The sequence below is a fragment of the Bos taurus genome, chromosome 22, assembly GCF_002263795.3.
Source record: "Bos taurus isolate L1 Dominette 01449 registration number 42190680 breed Hereford chromosome 22, ARS-UCD2.0, whole genome shotgun sequence".
Lineage (NCBI taxonomy): Eukaryota > Metazoa > Chordata > Mammalia > Artiodactyla > Bovidae > Bos > Bos taurus.
The window spans coordinates 36,092,086-36,110,470 of NC_037349.1; the positions used below are offsets into that span (position 1 = coordinate 36,092,086).

General features: G+C 41.9%; 1 long non-coding RNA gene across 1 annotated transcript; it reads right to left on the reverse strand.

Moving 5' to 3' along the window:
• Positions 1–3,174: 3,174 nt before the first annotated feature.
• On the reverse strand, positions 3,175–15,094 carry LOC132343504 (uncharacterized). The gene is made up of 2 exons (XR_009492372.1): positions 14,591–15,094; positions 3,175–5,371 (listed from the first exon to the last, which is right to left on the reverse strand). It is a non-coding gene; the product is annotated as an uncharacterized lncRNA (long non-coding RNA).
• Positions 15,095–18,385: the final 3,291 nt, after the last annotated feature.

Genomic DNA, 18,385 nt, shown 5'->3' on the forward strand with positions numbered 1-18,385 from the left:
TTTGCTTATTCTTGTAGGAACCTAAGTAGACCCTTCTTTCCTGCAAAGTATTATAGAATCAGTTTTTCTTGGAGATTTATTTGTCTACTGTAATAGAGCTACAAAATGATGCTAGCCGCAATTACTATCTAGCTAATTCCAATGATGTAGGGGGTGAGACCTGAGGTGAAGTTGACGTTTTTAATGTCAACTATTCATAATTCTTAAAGGAACGCAAAGAAGAGAAAATTTGGCTGCCACCTAATTATTCATGGTGATTCAATATTTCTGGAGCGCCAGCTCTACCAAGGGCACATGAGAGTGAGCACAAGAGCACATTTCGAGAGGGGCCCTTTGCTTTTGTTCCTCAAAGCTGCTTGTTTTACTGAGGCGGACAGGCCTCCCTCTGCTGGGACTGGCTTCTGTTTACCACTTAAAAGCAAGCCTTTGCAAGAGGTGACCCATAGGAATGTGGATTCTCAAAATGTGGGACCTTAAAGGGACTTTGGAAATCATCACATTCAACCTCCCCTCCCTGCTCCTGCCACATTTCCCCCCCAGAAACTCAAGCTGTAGGACCTAAGGGAGTTGTAAGATGGTAACACATGTCATACTGGAATAGAAAACTAAGAACTTTGAAATCCTTCCACCAGCTATATTGTCTCTCCATTTTTGAAAAACAGAACCAATTTGAAGATATAGCACGGTTTATATACCAGGTTATAAATGGCTCTATCAATCTATGAGATAGGGTCTTTGCATCCCCTTTCTTAGGGGTTATTTTGTTCATTTTAAATAGATTGTTTTCTAAACTCTTGTGGAGTGGAGGAAGGGAGAGGCAGATGTCAATTTCCAGAAAACATCTTCTGTGAGAGCAAACAGAGAAGACTGGAGAGTGTGAGAAATTCAGCTTCCAGAGAGAGGCTCAGTGGGCTTGATGACCTTGATGTTCATGCTATAGTTGTTATGGCAACAGGAAAGTGAAATGATGGTTGCTAAGGGACACCGAACTGAAGCAATCTCCATTACTTACTGGTCACTCCACTTTGAAACTCAGAAATCCACCCCAAGCTGGAATGAGTCAGCAAAACAAATTTTTAAAGATGGAGTTAAAATCGGGTTACATTTAGTACTTTTTGTTCTTGAAGAAGGTCCCAAGATTTGGTCATGGTTGGAGCAATTGTTTTAAAGGCCTCAGATGACTTAAATGTGGTAAAATCTTCCAAATGGGAGGCATTCTCATGTGGCCACGTCTGCAAACCTTTGCAGGCACCATGCCATCGTTTCATTTACAAACAGATGAGTTTTGAAACAGGTAATATATTCACAGTGTCAATCTTTGCCTCAAGAAAGGTCAATATAATTAGTGAAGAGAAAGCTCAGGCTGTACCTGAAAATGACTAATGAGTCATTGAGTGGAATGTTGCCCTGTGCCATCTTGGGGGAACTGTCAGTGACATCAAAGTTCATTTTCCCGAGCGATGACTCTCACCCTCCCTCAAAAATTTCCCGGTGTACGGAGGATACTTTGTTGATCAAGTAATGCTGGGAAACAGTGACCACAGTGGAACTAAATGCCCTGTGTTGTGATGCTCAGGTCGGAGACCACATGCATGAGTCATGTGGAGATGTCCTCTCTCCATCTGGTACACAGTAGGCACTCAATATATATTTGATAAGTTGTGTGTGTGACAAGAAGGGACAGACGACTGTATGCATGCAGCCTGTGGATGAACATTTTTGGACATGTGCAGAGATACATGAAAAATGGTTCCTGTCCTTTAACCCTTCTTCTTTCATTCTTTCCCTCCTGCCTGAGCATCTTTCTTTCTTCATGCGTACATTTCCTGAACATTTCCTATCTGCCAGGTGCTGGAGATACAGTGATAAGTAAGGGTATGCACTTAGCCTTCAAGAGGCATGTTCACAATAGGATCGTGGACTTGTAAACAACTGTGACAGGCTGCAAAGTGTGATCATGGAGGTATGAGTGATGCAATGGGAATAGAGAAGAGCCAGCACTGTCTGGGGGTGTCAGGTGGGCGCTGAGAGAGGCATCCTCGTGCAGCATCCTTAACCATGGGTGTGCGTGCTCATGCATGTCCTCTCTCGCATGGGTGTGTGCGAGAACTTGTTTGTGGGTGGTGTTGGTGATTTGTGCCAGGGAGGTTCCTTGGGAAGCAGATACCAAGTTAGAGGTAGGCATGGAAGAGGGTTAATACCAGTGGAGGATGAGAGGAAGGGAGGAACAGTGGGCAGGGAAAGCCTTCAGACCATGAAGTAGGGCTGGCACCTAGGACCGGTAAGGTGAAAGGAAGGCCTAGGAGCCTCACATTGTAGGATAGACCTGAGAGAGTCTCGGCTCGTCCAAAGGGAGCCCTGGTGTGAAGGTTACCTGCAGAGGCATTTCAGTACATGTCAGGCCTGTACCATGCTGTGCTTCAGTCTTGGCTGGAGTGTACCTGGGACTGGGGGGCCTCCGCTAAAAATTGAAGCAGATTCTGAAACAACCATGGTGGAGACTGAGAGCTAACTGCACTCTCTGTTTCTGTCTCTCTCATTTTTCTTTCTCCTTCCCTCCACCCACCCACTATTGTGGTAAAAAAACACACAACATAAAATTTACCACGTTAGCCATTTTCAAGTGTACAGTCATGTTAAGAATATGCACATTGTTGTATAACAGTCTCTGGAACTGTTTCATCTTGTACAACAGAAATTTGATATCTCCCAAACAACTTTCCTTTCTCCCCTCTCACAGTCCTCCAGTGACCACCATTCTATTTGCTGTTGCTAAGAGTTTGATTCTATTCTGCTTTCTGTGACTGGCTTATTTCACTAAGCATACTGTCCTTAAGGTTCATCCCTGTTGTAGCATGTGTCAGAATTTCATTCTTTTCTCAGGCTGAGTAGTATTCCCTTGTAGGTATGGATCACACTTTTTTATTCATTCATCTGTTGATGGACACTTAGGTTGATTCTACCTGTTGGGTATTGTGACTACTCAAGATGAACATAGCTGTGAAGATATTTCGTCAAGATGCCATTGTCTTTTGAAAGAGATGTGAGTGGTATACCCCCATGACTTCGGCACTGTTAGAGGTCACATCTCTTTTTGGATGGATTGCCACAATGCATAAATGGAGATGCCCATCACCCAGATGTTTGGGAGTAGCTGGATGATTGATACCAGGCTACTGTTTTAATATCCACTTTTATTCTGATAGTTTCTTTTGGGCAACTCCTTCTCTGAGAAATTGTCCCTCTCTGCACACAAAGACGTGCCACCTTGCAATCATGATTATGTTATGTAACTATATTTCTAAATGACTTCAGCAGTTTGGATGAAAATAGACTCCTGAGTAAAGTGAGTCTTTTCATTGGTTGGGCTCAGCTATGAGATGTTCTGACCTGGGAATTTGGAATTGGGACACAGGGATGAGAGGGAGCTGGTTGGTGGCACTGGATCTGGGAAACAGTATAAAGTGTTGAGGTAGCTGTGCTTCACTAGCTGTTAAGAAGAAGCAGAGAAATCTGGGCTTGAGAAGAATGTGCACATGAGGAGTGAATAACTGAAAAGAGCAAGACAGAAAATAGCTTTGCCCCAGCTCTTCCAGTTTCAGTTTCTCAACAGCCTTAAAATTCCACGAGATATTCCTGACCCTTAGAAAAATTTCTCCTCTTAAGGCAGTCTGGGTGGGTTTCATTTTTGGTAACCAAATAATTCTGAACCTTTGTTAAAATGAAACTAACATTAATCTCTTCTGATATACCAGCCAGAGTTTTCACCCTGTGGCTGAGAGCAAGCTAACCTGATAAGAAATAACCTTGCTAATCTGTGAACTAGAGAAGAGATGTTAGTCTTGGACTCAATTTTAGCTCCCATCCTGCTACTTTTTGACGGTGTGACCTTGGACAATTGCTTACTCTTTGGGCTGAAATTACTGCATTTGTAAAATGAGAATTGCTCCTGGCTTATAAAATACTGTGCTTTGGGAGTGTGTGTGATGCGATGGTCTGTGACAAGTACCAATGGCTGCCATGTTTTGGCTGCACAGTTGGTGGAAAGGCAGAGGGATTAGTTGGTGTTTTGTAAAAGATAATGAGACTAAAATATATATTTGGACTTGCATGTTGTGCACATTAAATATGTTGTTACTGTTTAGTAACCTATCAGGAGAATGATACCTGATGCTGTGAATCAAGTTTGGTGCACAAACTATCATCACTACAGTAGCTCATTGAAGGGCTACAGTGGGATGGAAGATTCTCAAAGGCCATGATGGGAGAATGGATCTGGATGAGTTATCTCATACTTCCAAGACAGGCCTCCCCATGGGGAAAATGGAAATAACAGTGCTCTGCTTTATTCATGGTGATTTTGTGAAATCAAGTTAGGTAAAGTGTATTAAAGCACTGTGAATTCTCCGAGTGCTTTTCAAATGTGAGGACTTGGTTATACTTATTTATAAAATTTATTCACTTGTAATTTATTTTGAGTTTTGCTATCATAAATAAAATTCTTTTCTTATACAGTTGATTTATTTTTAACTTTTTTGTTTTATATGATAATATAGTTGATTAACAATGTTGTGTTAGTTTTAGGGGTACAGCGAAGTGATTTAATTATATATTCATGTATCTATTCTTTTCCAAGTTCTTTTCCCATTTAGGTTGTTATATAATATTGAACAGAGTTCCCTGTGCTGTATGGTAGGTACTCGTTGGTTATCTATTTTAAATATAATGCATACATGTTAATCCCAAACTCCCTGACTAAGGGATTGGTGTTATGAATAAGAATAGGTAGGATTTATACTAGCAGAGAAAGACAAGGAAAAGGAATTCCAGGAAGGGAGAAGATCATGAAGACAGATAGAAGTAAAATTGTATGTGATCTCTTGCTCTCTCTCTCATCTCTGTATCTCTCTCTATTACTACCCCTCTCTCTCCATGTCCATTCCTGTTGTCTCCAGAGATAGAGATAGCTGTGTAGAAAGATATAGAAATATACAGAGATAAGGACAGGAATAAGAAAGGAGTTGATGGAGGAGGGAGAACAGGGATGGGAGGAGATGAGTGGGGGAAGGAAGCTCACCTGACCTCAAAGGAATTTCCTAGGATTTGAAGAATAGAACTATACATTGAGAACTATTTGCTAATGGAAGCATTTAATCTAACATGGAAAAGTATTGGGACATAGTGAATATTGGGACATATTCCATTTTCTTTGGTTACCCAGTATCCAAGCCCTGTTATACTTACAGCAAAACTCTCCTATCAAGGGTAGTTCTTTCTGGGAAACTGAGGGGGCCAACATAGGTTGAAGATGACCCTGAGACAGACGTTTGTCTGTATGTGGTTCACTGGGATGCGCTCTTCGGAGAAATGCCTGTAAGGGAGACAGGAAAACAGGATGATGTTGAACTGTGTTGTAGTTTGTCAACCCACAGGAGCTCTGAGTCTGGGATGGTCCTTTGCTGCTGCTGCTGCTAAGTTGCTTCAGTCATGTCCGACTCTGTGTGACCCCAAAGACCGCAGCCCACCAGGCTCCCATCTCTGGGATTCTCCAGGCAAGAACACTGGAGTGGGTTGCCATTTCCTTCTCCAATGCATGAAACTGAAAAGTGAAAGTGAAGTCGCTCAGTTGCGTCCGACTCTTAGCGACCTCATGGACTGCAGCCCACCAGGCTCCTCTGTCCGTGGGATTTTCCAGGCAAAAGTACTGGAGTGGGGTGCCATCACCTTCTCCGCTGGGATGGTCCTTTAATGATGTCCAAATTGAGGCATGGGGGCCAGACTTTAGTGTCTCTGTATCCATTGGCATTGATTATGGGCTGCCCCTAAAAGAGAATGTACCCCAGGGTGAGGCGACCCCTCCCACTGGAGGATGATTCCTTGGGAAGGGCATCAGTAGGTGACATCCCAAGGGGTGGGAGGAGCTGGCCGTGGATGACAGCATCCCCTCCTTGGGCCACTTTCCCTGTCTCTATGCTGCCTGGCTGCTCTGGCATGTGCACTTGTGTGAGAGCAGCCCATCCTGGTCTCTCACCACAGAATTTAAATCTTGAGCAAAGGAAACAGAGAAGAAGGACCCATTAGTATTCACTTGGGGCCATGACAGCAGCTGCAGGCATGCTTGTCTTTTGAGGTTTGTGGAAGCAGTAACTAGCCCAAATATGTCTGATACCCAGCTTTCCAGTGTCTCATGGTTCCTTAGCATTTCCACGTCCTGGCTCTTGAATCTCTGATTGATACTGTCTTTCTAATATCCTTCCAGTAAATTTCTTTTTATCAGTAAACACTGAGAGTTCATTTTGGTTTCTTGGACTTAGGAATTCATGACTAGTTTATTTATTTATCTAGGGCTTCACTGGGTCTGTGTTGCGGCGTGTGGGCTTCTCGTGGCGGTGGCTTCTCTTGTGTGGAGTCCAGGCTCTAGGCAGCACGGGCTTCAGCAGTTGCAGCACAAGGACTCGGTAGTTGCAGCTCATGGGCGTAGCTGGCTCTGTGGCATGTGGAATCTTCCCAGACCAAGGATCGAACCTGTGTCCCCTGCATTGGCAGGTAGATTCTTATCCACTGTACTACTAAGGAAGTTTGGACTTAGGAATTCTGATTACTAAAAGCAATGAATGCCAAAAGAGAAAGAGGAAAGAAGGAAAACTAAATTCTGGAATAATGCTGATTATCTATACTAGTATTAAAGGAAGAAACTATCTTTTTAATAAGATATGACAATGGTAATAATAAGTTGACTATTATTTCCCCATCCCCTCAGACTTCACATCTTTAACCCCAGAGAAGGATAAAAAAGAGATATAATTTTGTTTCAAAAAATACATTTAAAAATAACTTTACAAAATGAGCAATTTGATGGGCTGTGTCAGAGGTGACGTACATTTGGTGACACAAGTTCAATCCTTGATCCAGGAAGATTCCACATGCCACAGAGCAACTAAGCCTGTGAACTGTAACTACTGAGTCCTTGCTGCCACTAATGAATCCCATGCCCCCTAGAGCCTGTACTCTGCAGCAAAGGTGGCATACACCTCCTCTGCATCACATTATCAAGCATATTTGCAAAAACAAGTGGATTTTCAGAAGATGGATCTGATTAAGTGGGTTAAGCTAATCAGTTGAGAAAAATGGGAAACTGCCACTTGACATATTAACATCTTCAGGGGCAGGACAGGCAAAGTCATATTAAGAAGTATAGAAGCTGGTTAAGACTTTGGTGGCAGTTCTGTGAAGGCCTCTCTGGCTAAATCAGAATTAAAGGTTGAAGGGTGTACATAGAACATGAGGTGAGTTGGGGATACCATTGGCTCTTGGGGCGCATACTCAAGGTAGCAGCCCCTAGTAGACTTTCCAAGAAGTGGAAAAGAAAGGTGAGGGATAGGGTAGCTTAAGTATTAATGACAGCATGTTTGGGGTGTTGAAGTCTTTGACTAATGGCTTAATAAATCATGGATTAATAGAGAGGTCTCTGGTGGGGAAATCAAAGTTCTCAACCAATCAACTGATAGGTAGATAGAATGCTCCCTGGGTTAGGTTATTAAAACTCTGTTAGAATGTACTTATCAAAGCAAGTGGTACTAAATGGGAGACTAAATTGCCTTTCCTTGTTGACTGGATTGAAAGCAAATCAGCTCAAGTGGGTCCCCCGCCATCCGCATGTTATCCCTTTTGGAGCGTGCCTGCTGATAGAGGAAATGGATCCCAGCAGGAACAGATCTTGAAGTGTTTAATCTCTTACTGATGCTGCTGCAGCATTGACCGGCTTGAAAGAGCCCGGCTAAAAATTGGAATTTCTGTTTCTCAGACTCTTGAGAATGGGGATAATATGAAAACCCTAGCAGAAGGTATCAAACTTCCTTTCTGGGAAAATTGTGTTGCAAGGTGTTGGGCTTGGAAGAATAAAGAATACTCTTTGGGCAGGTTGGTCAGAAACCTCCTCAGTGAGGAGGTGATATTTCGGGCGAGACCAGTAAGATCAGAAGGAGCCAGCCATGCAAAAAGGTTGGGGATGAGGCTGGGTGTGGTAGGGAAGAATGTTTTAGGCAGAGGAAATTGCGCCAAGAGGAAAGAATTTGGTTTGGTGGGCAGTGTGGCTGAAATTAGTAAGTAGGGGAGGATAGTGGAAGGGGAGGGGGCAATTGGGTACTAGTCATTGTTAGAGAGGCAGGAAGGGCAACAGTATACTTGGCCAAGTAGACTACGATACATAGTTTGGATTTTTGTGGCATCTAAGAAACTAAAACAAACTACTGATTATAACAAAAAAGAAACAGACTTATAGGTACACAGAACAACCAATAGTTACCAGCGGAGGAGAGGGAAGGGGGAGGGGCAAGATAAGGGTAGAGGATGAAGAAGTACTAACTACTGTGTATAAAGTAAATAAGCTATAAGGATATATTGACAACACAGGGATTATAGTCAATCAGTTCAGTTCAGTCGCTCAGTCGTGTCCGACTCTTTGCGACCCCATGAATGGCAGCACACCAGGCCTCCCTGTCCATCACCAACTCCCGGAGTTCACTTAAACTCATGTCCATCGAGTCGGTGATGCCATCCAGCCATCTCATCCTCTGTTGTCCCTTTCTCCTCCTGCCCCCAGTCCCTCCTAGCATCAGAGTCTTTTCCAATGAGTCAACTCTTCTCATCAGGTGCCAAAGTTTGGAGTTTCAGCTTTAGCATCAGTCCTTCCAATAAACACCCAGGATTGATCTCCTTTAGAATGGACTGGTTGGATCTCCTTGGAGTCCAAGGGACTCTCAAGAGTCTTCTCCAACACCACAGTTCAAAAGCATCAATTCTTCGGCACTCAGCTTTCTTCACAGTCCAACTCTCACATCCATACATGACTACTGGGGAAAAACCATAGCCTTGACTAGACGGACCTTTGTTGGAAAGTAATGTCTCTGCTTTTCAATATACTATCTAGGTTGGTCATAACTTTTCTTCCAAGGAGTAAGCATCTTTTAATTTCATGGCTGCATTCACCATCTGCGGTGGTTTTGGAGCCCAGAAAAATAAAGTCTGACACTGTTTCCACTGTTTCCCCATCTATTTCCCATGAAGTGATGGGACCAGATGCCATGATCTTCGTTTTCTGAATGTTGAGCTTTAAACCAACTTTTTCACTCTCCTCTTTCACTTTCATCAAGAGGCTTTTGAGTTCCTCTTCACTTTCTGCCATAAGGGTGGTGTCATCTGCATATCTGAGGTTATTGATATTTCTCCCGGCAATCTTGATTCCAGCTTGTGCTTCTTCTAGCCCAGCGTTCTCATGATGTATGCTGCATATAAGTTAAATAAGCAGGGTGACAATATGCAGCCTTGACGTATTCCTTTTCCTATTTGGAACCAGTCTGTTGTTCCATGTCCAGTTCTAACTGTTGCTTCCTGACCTGCATATAGGTTTCTCAAGAGGCAGGTCAGGTGGTCTGGTATTCCCATCTCTTTCAGAATTTTCCACAGTTTATTGTGATCCACACAGTCAAAGGCTTTGGCATAGTCAATAAAGCAGAAATAGATGTTTTTCTGGAACTCTCTTGCTTTTTCACAATATTTAATAATAATTATAAATGGAATATAACCTTTAAAATTGTGCATCACTGTTGTACACCTGAAGATTATTCAACATTGTACAACAACTATACCTCAATAAAAATGTTTGGATTTTACCCTAAGTTTAATGGTTTTTAAGGTATAATGTGATCAGATTTCTATTTATAAAAATCACTATGACTTCCACAAGGAGAATGGAGTAGGGGGAAAGGAGTGGAACTAGGCAATTACAGTACAGGAGACATGATAATGGCTTGGTCTAGGGTAGTGATGCCAGTGGAGGTCGAGAGAGACTGATGAATTAAGGGTATAATTATGTGGCAAAAAATGAGGATCGACTGATGGTTTGGCTGGTGGAGAGGGATCGTTAGAATGGGAGGCAGACAGTATAATACCCAGGTTTCTGTGTTGAGTTTATTGATGGTATGTGGTCTGTTGGGCAGTGTTATATTCTTACATTTTATTCTGTTGAGCTTTTGCTAAGTCAGGGTCTCAGTTGTTCCTTCTCCCCCATCATGCCTGTCCAGTGTCCAGAGACTGAAAAAAAAAAAAAAAGAAGAAAACCCAGCTTCTCTCCTATGCAAGCTATGCCTCTTGCCAATAGAAATGAAAAATGGAGCTCCTTTTGGGTTATCAGCACTGCATGACTCACCTTGTTCGCATGCAGTGCTAGATTCCTGAATGATTTAGAATCAGCTCTTCCTGCTCAGCCCTAATATGAATGCATTGCCTGTTGATTATTTCAGACACAACTTATTACCCTGAATTTAAGACTCCTTCAGCGTTGTTTCAATTAATGTGGCGATGAGTGTGCGCATTAGAATGGCCAAGCAATAGCTAGGATTTAATTGATTTAATTTGCATATCTCATTCTGAAAGAATTATATGTTATAAATTCACCCGCTGGCAGGACCTGACCACTGCTGCCTCCTTTGTGAATGCAAAATTAGCTTCCCTGAAGGTTTTCCCAACCCTGGTTGCCTTTCGATCACTTAAATTCGTGGTGTTTGTTCCATCTTTTAAGAGGAGAGTACTGAACCCTCTTGGTAAATGAATGTGAGTTCAGGGGAAGCCTGTGAGTAAGGCTAGATTGCTTATGAGAGGACGAGTTGACAATGAGACTAGTCTCACTTTGGAGCCATCTCCAAGGGATCTTTCAGGAACTGTTTCTTTGGGAGCTGAAGTCAAAGCAGATGCTTCTTTGATGGAAAGAATAATGGGAAAGAGAGTTAATGTATCTTTCTGGGCAAAAGTATCTTTCTCAGATATCTGGATACTTGTGTGCATATCATTGGAAGTTAGAAAAGAGAATGTGTAAAATGCAAACTGTTGGAAATCTTATTTTTCATATGTATACCTGTATATAAATTATATTACACATATAAATACACACAAACACATATACAGCTGGTTAATCACCAAGAGTTCACCAGTACATTTATATTGGGCTTCCCTGGTGGCTCAACGATAAAGAATCTGCCTGTTAATGTAGGAGACATGAATTCAATCCCTAGATTGGGAAGATCCCCTGGAGAATGAATGGCAACCTACTTCAGTATTCCTGCCTGGGAAATCCCATGGACAGAGGAGCCTGGTGGTGGTGGTGGTATAGTCGCTAAGTTGTGTCCAACTCTTGAGACCCCATGGACTATAGCCTGCCAGGCTCCTCTGTCCATGGGATTCTCCAGGCAAGAACACTTCAGTGGGTTACCATTTCCTTCTCTACTAAATGGGGCTTAATGACATCCACCTTACTGGACCGTGAAGGGGCTCAAGAGAGACAAAGACTCCTAAAGTTCTCTCCACAAGGCTTGGTACCCAAGAAGTCTTCCATACACGGTAAGTTCATTGTGAGCAGTGATCAGGAACACTCCCGGGGGCCTGCAGCATTCCCTGAGGGAAAGGAGCGGGGCACCCACCTCCCCAGTCTGATAGCGCCAGGAAACACTGGCGCACGGCCCTCCTTGCGGAAGCAGCCTGACGGGTTGTAATCTATGGGGTCATATAAGAGTTGGACTTGACTTAGTGACTAAACAACAACAAAGTTGTATTAGCTGATGAAGTACTGAAATACTTCCACAGCACTTGGTAAGTAGCTGCTGACTTCACATGCTTCTCTTGCCACCCCCGAAAATGCTGGTCTCCCCATGATAGAGCAGCTAAAGTGGCAAAACTTGGCCCTTGGAGGGTGCCTCCATGCCCCTGTCCCAGTCTTACGGCCAGCATCTGTTCTAAATGATCCATGAATTTACAGGTTGCTGACTATTTTGTATATTATCTGTGTGGAATGGGCATGTAATCAAGGTCTGGCTAAATGTGTCTCCTTTCCCCTTGATTGGTTCAGTGATGAACATAGGACCTCGGTTCAGTCCAGTAAGTTTCAGTCCCAAGATACGTGGTGGACATGTTAGAAAAAGGAGGTTTCTCTCATTCTGCTGGTGTTGCTAAGCAGATCAGCATCTGGTTGTCAACTTGCTACTGTGAGGAGAGCTAGACCATCTTGGAAAGCAGAGTTGAGCTATGAAAAGAAACCCAGATTCCTAATGGATACCATCTAGGCATTTGGATTCTGGCACGCTGATGCCTATAGAGAGAGACCTTGGCTCTTTTAGTTTTGTTGGCAGTAATACCCCTTTCAGCTTAACTCAGTCATGGTAAGGTCCTGCCATGTGTAAGTGAAGAGACCTGACTGGTACCTCTTACCCAATAGAGTAACCCACTGGGACTCTTGGGAACAACACCAATTAAGAGGCAAGTGGATTTAGAGGACTTTGCCAAGGATGTAAAAATGGAAATGTCAGAAAATGGGAGGAGAACCCACACAGTTGCTTGTACAAAGAGCTGTCGGTCAAGGTGAATATATTTTATTTTCTTAAGTAAGTCTGGGACCAGAAGTCACCTTTGCATACTGACCATGCATGCAGCCTCCTTTTTCTGTTGAACTTGCTCATATGCAATCCATATAATCTACTTTCCATCATTTTATTTGTTTTAAAACCACTTCTTAAAAATCAGCAGTTCAAAGGGAAATGCCAGTAAGGCATTTTCCTTAACAGCACTGGATCTGAAGAAGTGAATTTTAATTTAAAGATGTTTTATCATAATGCCCTCAAGCACTGTATTCTTTTCCTCCTGGGCTTATATCAGTTTATTTGAAGACCACTTCATTTTGTCACTTGTACTTTTTGATTTCATAGTAAACTAACTTAATAATAATGTTGTAGCATCAATAATAATATTGATCACTTACTCCATGCTGAAGACTCCTTTAAGCTCTTTGTATGCAGCTAGCCTGTGAGGATGGCAACCATTGTTAACCCCATTTTAGAGATGAGTAAGCTAAGGTGTTGAAAGACTGAAATGTGCCCAAACTCATACAGCTAGTAAGTGACAAAGTCAGGTCATTGAGCTCACTTTTATAGGATTCTTTTTTTCTATTTTGTACACACATATGGAAAAAACTAACCTTCAAAGGCCTAGGTTTTATGCTCTCTGACATTCATTTTATGTGACTTTTAATTTCTTAGTCCTTCAATGATGTCTTACTTCTCTGTATATCACCTCTAAGTCAATAATTTACAAGACCTCTCATTAGCAACAGGTAATAACTCTTTTTTTCTGGGCAACTCTGATGACCAGTCTCTCTAGCCATCTCCCCTCCCTGTTAAAAGTGATTGCCTTCCATGCATCATTTTGTGTGATTTCTGAAACATCACAGCCAATATTTATCCTCGGTTGCTTAATAAATACAGTGAGCACAGCAGCCCTAAGTATTTCGTGAGAACCACTCCTTGATTTCTCAGCAGTAATGAATCTGTCGACCAGAGGAGCAGCCTGGAGGGATGCTATTTTTTGTAGAATGGGATGAAAAATTTTGCCCATAAAACAAAACCAGAAAATCTGGGGTTTCCCTCAGTGCTGTTGCCTGATATTTTCTCCACTCCGATGGCTTTAATCTCTATGATGGTTATCTCTCTGCACCATGACAGATGCAAATAATTTCTCAAGTGACTGTTAAGAGATCCAGGCTTAGACCAGTTCAGATTTTTGATAAGCATTAAAGTAGGCATACATTCCTTTACAGAAGTGTTTCTTACAAATGCCAAAGCAAGACATACAATAGATGATAAAGTCTCATATCTTTCAAATTTAAATTCTTTGTAAAACATGCTCAAGTCAAGCCCCCTCCTACTCACTGAGAGGAAAGTGTTTTTACCCACAACACATCTTTTCTGAATGGCCAACTGAAAAAGAAATATGACAAAAACAAAAAACAAAAAAACTTTATGGGAAAACTATCCTAGAACCTCTTAGCATATTAGTAGTGAGGAGAAAGCAGAGCAGTTCTTGGTAATGAAGTCATTCTAGCAGTTGCTTCCTGTGTGAGACCTGCCTTTCTTAGCATAAAAAGAGTGCTCCTTGACAGAAGAGTTTTCAGTCACAGTCTGATTTTTTGGAGTGAAGACAGAAGTTTCTTGGTTGTTAATTTTCTCAAAATGATTGTTTCAACCCTTCAGTCCTGTCTGACTCTTTTGCAACCCAATGGACTGTAGCCCACCAGGCTCCTCTGACAATGGGATTTTCCAGGCAAATCCTGGAGTGGGTTGCCATTTCCTCCTCCAGGGGATCTTCCCAACTCAGGGCTTGAACCCATGTCTCCTGCATTGCAGGCGGATTCTTTACTGCTGAGCCACTGGGGAAGCCCCCTTTAAGTGGAGGCAGGCTGATTTTCTACCACTTAGGATAAAAGAGCTGGAATATTTTCCACCTAATTTTTGGTAGAGTCTCTCCATAATCTAAGTTGAACTGACCAATTAAATGAACCTGTTTACCTAGACACCTGGCTCAGAGGTTAAAGCATCTGCCTGCAATGCGGGAGACCTGGGTTCGATCCCTGGGTTGGGAAGATCCCCTGGAGAAGGAAATGGCAACCCACTCCAGAATTCTTGCCTGGAGAATCCTATGGATGGAGGAGCCTGGTGGGCTACAGTCTGGGGTCGCAAAGAGTCGGATACGACTGAGCTTCTTCACTCACCTAGACACCATGATGGGTTTAGAGATGTGCTCTTGATCCATTTTAGTTCTGTTCCATAAGAGTCTTCCTTTCTCACCTCCAAAGGTTCCTCTTCTTTCTCCTCCCCAAGCTATGAAAAAAGGCTCAGTTTTACTACCAAGACTCTTAAACATGTAGGATATGAATGGGGGCAGGAGATGGCAATAATAAATATCTACATCTTAGGGAAATCAGTGAACTAAAGTAGATGGGAATGGGAAAATTTAATTCAGATGACCACTATATCTACTACTGTGGCAAGAATCTAATAGAAGAAATGGAGTAGCCCTCATAGTCAACAAAAGAGTCCAAAATGCAGTACTTGGGTGCAACCTCAAAAACAATAGAATGATCTCAGTTTGTTTTCCAGGCAAACCATTCAACATCACAGTAATCTAAGTCTATGCTCCAACCACTAATGCCAAAAAAGCTGAAGTTGATAATTTCCATGAAGACCTACAAGACCTCCTAGAACTAACACCAAAAAACATGTCCTATTCATCACAGGGGATTGGAGTGCAAACGTAAGAAGTCAAGAGATACCTGGAGTAACCAGCAAGTTTGGCCTTGAGGTACAAAATGAAGCAGGCTAACAAAATTCTGCCAAGAGAATGTAAACAGTTTTGTTCAACAACATAAGAGATGACCTAACACACAGACATAACCAAATGTTCAATACCAAAATCAGATTGATTACATTCTTTGTAGCTGGAGATGGAGAAGAGATGGAGAAGAGAAGCTGTATACAGGAACCAAAGACAAGACCAGGAGCTGACTGTGACTCAGAATCATCAGCTCCTTATAGCAAAATTCGGGCTTAAACTAATGAAAGTGGGGAAAACCACTAAGCTAGTCAGGTACAACTTAAATCAAATCCCCTATGAATATACAGTGGAGGTGACGAATAGATTCAAGGGATTAGATCTCCTAAACAGAGTGCCTGAAGAACTGTGGTTCATAATATTGTATAGGAGGCAGCAAACAAAACCATCCCAAAGAAAAAGAAATGCAAGAAGGCAAAGTGGTTGTCTGAGGAGGCTTTATAATACTGAGGAAAGAAGAGAAGTGAAAAGCAAGGGAGAAAAGGAAAGTTATACTCAACTAAATGCAGTTTCACAGAATAGCAAGGAGAAACAAAAAGGCTTTCTTCCATGAACAATGCAGAGAAATAGAGGAAAACAGTTGAAGGGAAAAGACTAGAGATCTCTTCAAGAAAGTTAGAAATATAAAAGGAACACTTCATCCAAAGATGGGCACAATAAAGGACAAAAATGGTAGAGAACTAACAGAAGCAGAAGAGATCAAAGAGAGATGGCAAGCACACACAGAAGAACTGTACAAAAAAGATCATAATGACCCGGATAAACACGATGGTGTGGTCACCCACCCAGAGCCAGACATGGTGGAGTGTGAAGTCAAGTGGGCCTTAGGAAGCATTGCTGCCAATAAAGCTAGTGGAGGTGATGGAATTCCAGCAGAGCTATTTAAAAATCCTAAAAGATGATGCTCTTAAAGTGCTGCATTCAGTGCGTCAGCAAATTTGGAAAACTCAGCAGTGGCCACAGGACTGGAAAAGGTCAATCTTCATCCCAGTTCCCAAGAAGGGCAGTATTAAAGAATGTTCAAACTACCAGAAAACTGCACTCATCTTCCATGCTAATAAAGTTATGCTCAAAATCGTTCAAGTTAGACTTTAGCAGTGTATGAACTGAGAACTCCCAGATGGTCAAGCTGGATTTAGAAAAGGCAGAGATGATAGAGAAAGCAAGAGAATTCCAGAAAAAAAATCTACCTCTGGTTCATTGTCTCTGCTAAATTCTTTGACTGTGTGGATCATAACAAACTGTGGAAAACTCTTAAAGAGATGGGAATACCAGACCATCTAACCTGTCCTGAGAAACCTGTATACAGGTCAAGAAGCAACAGTTAGATCCTTATATGGAACGATGGACTGGTTCAAAATTGAGAAAGGAGTATGATGAGGCTGTTTCTTGTCACCCTTTTTATTTAACTTATACACTGATCACATCATGTGAAATGCTGGGCTGGTTGAGTTATAAGCTAGACTCAAGATTGCCGGGGGAAATATCAACAACCTCAGATATGCAGATGATATCATTTTGAAGGTAGAAAGTGAAAAGGAATTTAAGAGCCTCTTGATGAGTCTGAAATAGGAAAGGGAAAAAGTAAAACTCAATATTAAAAAAAAAAAAAAACTAATATCATGGCATCTGGTCCCATCACTTCATGGCAAATAAAAGGGGAAAAGGTGGAAGCAGTGACAGACTTTCCCAGCCTATTATACAGAGTGAAGTAAGCAAGAAGGACAAACACCAATACAGTATACTAACGCATATATATGGAATTTAGAAAGATGGTAACGATAACCCTGTATACGAGACAGCAAAAGAGACACTGATGTATAGAACAGGCTTATGGACTCTGTGGGAGAGGGAGAGGGTGGGAAGATTTGGGAGAATGGCATTGATTTTTCTTTATTTTTTAAAAATTATTAAAAAATTATATAAAAAAAAAAATTGCATGTAATTTGAAAAAACAAACAAACAAAAAAATAATACACAAAACATACAGAGACAGAGGCAATACTGAAACGTATATTTCTAAGTGCAAACAAACACATCTGAGAAATGGATTGGAAGTGGAAACATACGTATCCTGTAGAAGTTTCAGTCTAGAGGTTCTGTTGATACCAATTCCCTCTGTATTACAGCCCTGGCTGAAGGTAGAATTTAAAAAAAAATAAAAATAAAAATAAAACCACTGAGTATGGTAACTGCAGCCATGAAATTAGATGATTGCTTCTTTGCAGGAAAACTATTACAAACCTAGACAGTGTGTTAAAAAGTGAAGACATCACTTTGATGAGTCAAGGCTGTGGTCTTTCCAGTAGTCTCATATGGATGTGAGCTGCTGCTGCTGCTGCTAAGTCGCTTCAATCCTGTCTGACTCTGTGTGACCCCATAGACGGCAGCCCACTAGGCTCCTCTGTCCCTGGGATTCTCCAGGCAAGAGTAGAGTTGGACCATAAAGAAGGCTGAGTGCCAAAGAACTGATGTTTTCAAACTGTGGTGCTGGAGAGGACTCTTGAGAGTCTCTTGGACAGCAAGGAGATCAAACCAATCAATCCTAAAGGAAATCTACCCTTATTACTCATTGAAAGGACTGATGCTGAAGCTGAAGCTCCAGTCCTTTGGCCACCTGATGCAAAGAGCTGACTCATTGGAAAAGACCTGGGGAGGATCAAAGGCAGGAGGAGAAGAGGACGACAGAGGATGAGATGGTTGGATGGCATCACTGACTCAATGGACATGAATTTGGACAAGCTCTGGAAGATGGTGAGGGACAGGGAAGCCTGGCATGCTGCAGTCCATGGGGTTGCAAAGAGTTGGACAGAACTTGGCAACTGAACAACAGGGCGGCTTGTGGTGGTTTGCAACCATGAAGAGAGGACCTATCTAAAAAAAAAAAAAAAAAAAAGCCAAAGGGATTCAGGAAGATACAAGAAATAAAGGGAGACACAGATTTCCTTTGACTTTACTTGGACCTCTGGGTCAAACTATACCTAAGTCTGTTATCCTTTTGATTCCTCAATTATATGATCTTATAGCTTCCCTTTTGCTTATACCAGTTGGGTTTCTGTCGCTTGTGATACAGAATTCTGACTCATAATTGTGTAATTTAACCTGATTTAAGTTTCCCCTTCTGAATTTATGCTTAGAAAACATCTCTTTTTGTAAAACTGAGCATGCAGATTGT